Here is a 3610-nt window from a genome sequence, read left to right as displayed (position 1 = left end):
GGATAGTTTGTGAAACTAATGTGTCCAGTCTATAGATCATTAAAAATGGGATGTGGTTGGAGGGCGCCACTGGTAGGTCCTTTCTTTACTTTCCTTCTGTTGTATTTATCTGTCTTACTTTTTTCCAGCACTACATGACTATTATTGCGTCGATGTGCTTCATTTTAACAACAACAAAAAACAACAACAAATAAACAAACAAACAAAACAAACAGGATAACGTGGTGACAGCTGTTTGTTACTGACGCCTCACGCACACACAACCACCGCTCCCTCCAACTGTCCTTGTGTTGAGTGGTCGTCTGACGCGCTGACTCCGGACAACAACCCATAGATCTAATGAGGTCAAAAATTCGTGGTGCGATTTATTTTCAAATATATCTCCCTATCGAAAATAGGTTCTCCAATATTTGCACAGTGACTTGTATCAATTTGTCTTAACAGATCAACATTTTTGTAAACACCTGCAAGCTGTATTCTAGAAAACTCCTTAATAAATACCTATAAAAAATCCAAGTGGGTGGTTTCTACAGATTTTTTAATGTTTACAGCTGGGGCAATATAGCTTTAAATAGCAAGTTCGTCAGGTTTTTCAAATCGGGACTTTAACTTTAAGCTTATTGAACGCATGGTTTGAGCGCCATTAGTGCAAACATGTGTTCACTATAACAATAATTTCTTGTAACAAGTTTTTGCAAGTAAAAATTGCCTTTGATGAGCTGTGACGTACGCCTTAGACTACTTAGAGCCGGGGTCCACAACGTCCGCACTCACGCTTCATCACAAATGATGTACGTTAACGTAGCGGGTAGCCCGTGTCCACAGCGTTCAAACAAGTACGTTAATTTTGTGTGTGCTCCAGACCTAGATCCAGAGAAATGGCGTTAACAAGGAAGAAGACATTTTTTATAGTGGTGGTTGAAGAGGAGGTATATGCAAGGCCGCCGCCTATTCCGGGTACATCCCGTATGCAAAGAACGAGGCAAAACAGGAGAATTTAGAATGTTGCACCAAATTCTTGATGATAATGAAAGATGGTTAGCATATTTTCGCATGACAAAGGCAAGCTTCCAAAGTCTTTTTGGATTATGTGGACTATTTCAAAAACAGAATACGAAATGGAGGAAGGCCATTCCACCAATTGAAAGGCAGACAGTTACATTGATGTAAGATGTTGCAGCTTGCTGCTTCTGATGTTGTTGTTGTTGTTGTTGTTGTTGTTGTTGTTGTTGTTCTTCTTCTTCTTCTTCTTCTTCTTCTTCTTCTTCTTCTTCTTCTTCTTCTTCTCCTTCTTCTTCTTCTTCTTCTTCTTCTTTTTTCTGTTGTCATTGTAGTAGGCCTATATGACCTACATAACTGGTCTCTACCGTATCTGTCATTTAAGTAAGAGCCCACTCTGTGCCTCCCTAAGAGCGTGTTTTTTTTCAGGCACATTTGTTTACTTTGAAAAATGGGAGCAAAAATAAACAAATAAACAAATAACAAAATGACTATTGAAATTCAGAACAACAAATTCAATAATTAACAATGATGTAAACGTTATTGACTATTCTTAAATCAACATGTCAAACGAAGAAACAAAACAACCCCCCCCAAAAAAAACCCAAAAAAAACCAACACACACACAAAAACACAGTTTGGAAACTGAGAATACAGAGATCAAAGTCAAGTGGCATTGATTTGATTTTAAATGTAAAAAAGGGCAAACAAAAGATAATAAACGAAATCAGTGTCGGTGAAGCCACAGCATGTACGGAAAATGTTTGACATGCTAGTGCTAGACGTCATACATTTTTCACGTGAGCGTGAGGAAGCGTGTCGTCTGCAGGGGGCCAAGGTAATATAGAAATAAAAGGTTGAACGCTTCCATACTCACTTTGTGAGTACGTAAGCGTACGAAAGCAGAGTATGTGGACCTTGGTTCTTATACGTATAATCAAAATGTGTGTGAGAAAGGGGAAGTGCTGTGAACAATAACATTTTACGCGTGACAGAGATTTCAAGTATTTTATATAACTTTATGAAGAAAAGTTTTTTAATAGAGCCCCAATTGTTCTAGAAAAATATTATTTAGTTAAGACAAATTGATACAAACTGCTATGCAAAGTATGGATGACACTAATTCACCTGTTAAAGAGATATTTGACGATAAGTTGCACCATGAATTTTTGACCGCGCTGTAGAAGACCTAGCATGCGCCTGAAACTGACTCCTCGCCAAATTGTGCTTGGGGATTTCATGAACCCTTTCAATGCCGATGTGTTTCCATTTTCATTTGTACAAACAATACAAAGTGTCTATTCACTATTCAAGGAAGATTTGAACAAAACCGATATATAAATATTTCCCCTTATAAACAATGCACAAGTTGCAAATCGCCACGACAGTCATGAGCTTCTTTCATTGTTTGTATCGCTCATCTTTGGTGAAAAGTAACCACTGCGCCGGTCACTGTCTTGGATTTGGTGTTTATTACCATAGTGTTATCTCCTTCTTATAAATCTACGTATTATTATTGTAACCAATGTTGCACTAACCAAGCACTAGCCTAAACGTGGGGGGGGGTTGCATTTAGGGTTGTTTCTATTACCATACAGAAAAATATCTCCCTACTTTTATTCTCATAAATAAATAAGCATGCAGGTCTACAACCACCTATCAACGCATTTAACTTGTACTTTTTACCTAAAGTAGCTCTTTACCTACCAGTTTAACGACATCATTCAACTTGATAGTGAAATTCTTTCAATTATATCTCTTTTTCTGTATATTAGTTGCACGTTTGTGTGCCTTTGTAGACTATACGTCTCTCTGTCTGTTTTTCGAAAAACCTCTTCAGAACCTTTCTTACTTCATGTATAAGTGCATGTGTGCGGATTTTTTTTTCCTTTGTTTTGTTTTGGTTCTGTTTACAATTACAATAATTCACGAGGTCACTGGAGCTTAGAAGGAGAACACGGTTGTATCTGAAATTTACGTGAAACTAAAGGAATGTGCAGAAGGTGAAAGATGTTATGAAGAATCAAAGGGGAATGGCACTGAGGAAATGGGGTAAAATCGCTCAGTTGAAGCATTGAAGGATCCAGATTCTATATAATTCATATTATAAAGCCAACAATATTTGGTGTAAGGGTCACAATCTTGTATCAAGATCACAACATACTGCAGTGAAGTTAATAATTGTGCACTTTTGTAGGGAATAAACTACATAGAACCAGTTGCTGAATGAGGGGGGGGGGGGGTCTTTCTTCTGCCAGTCTGGGTTAAGCTTACTGAACTAGAGATACGCGCACACAAGCCTTCAACACGCCAGTCTGCCACTACAGCAAGTCATTAAACTCCAAACCAATCACGCTCAATCCGTTTTCCAGCCCTCGACCCCGCGTGATCAATGTCAGGGATTAAAGGTGACAGCCCTGCCAAATATCGAAGCATTGCACTGCAATAATTGTTCCATCAAAGCCGATTAGTTAAATCTGGAACCAAAGACAGCCAACTTTCATTTGCCCTAAGGGTTCTCATGAGTAATTAAGCTTATTGCACGTTACATCCTGTCCTGTCCAACGAAAACAAAAGCCTACTATCGTGTATATGTGGGGGATACGGGGGG

The sequence above is a fragment of the Aplysia californica genome, unplaced genomic scaffold (genome assembly GCF_000002075.1).
Source record: "Aplysia californica isolate F4 #8 unplaced genomic scaffold, AplCal3.0 scaffold00416, whole genome shotgun sequence".
NCBI lineage: Eukaryota > Metazoa > Mollusca > Gastropoda > Aplysiida > Aplysiidae > Aplysia > Aplysia californica.
Note: the sequence above shows the minus strand (reverse complement) of the source record.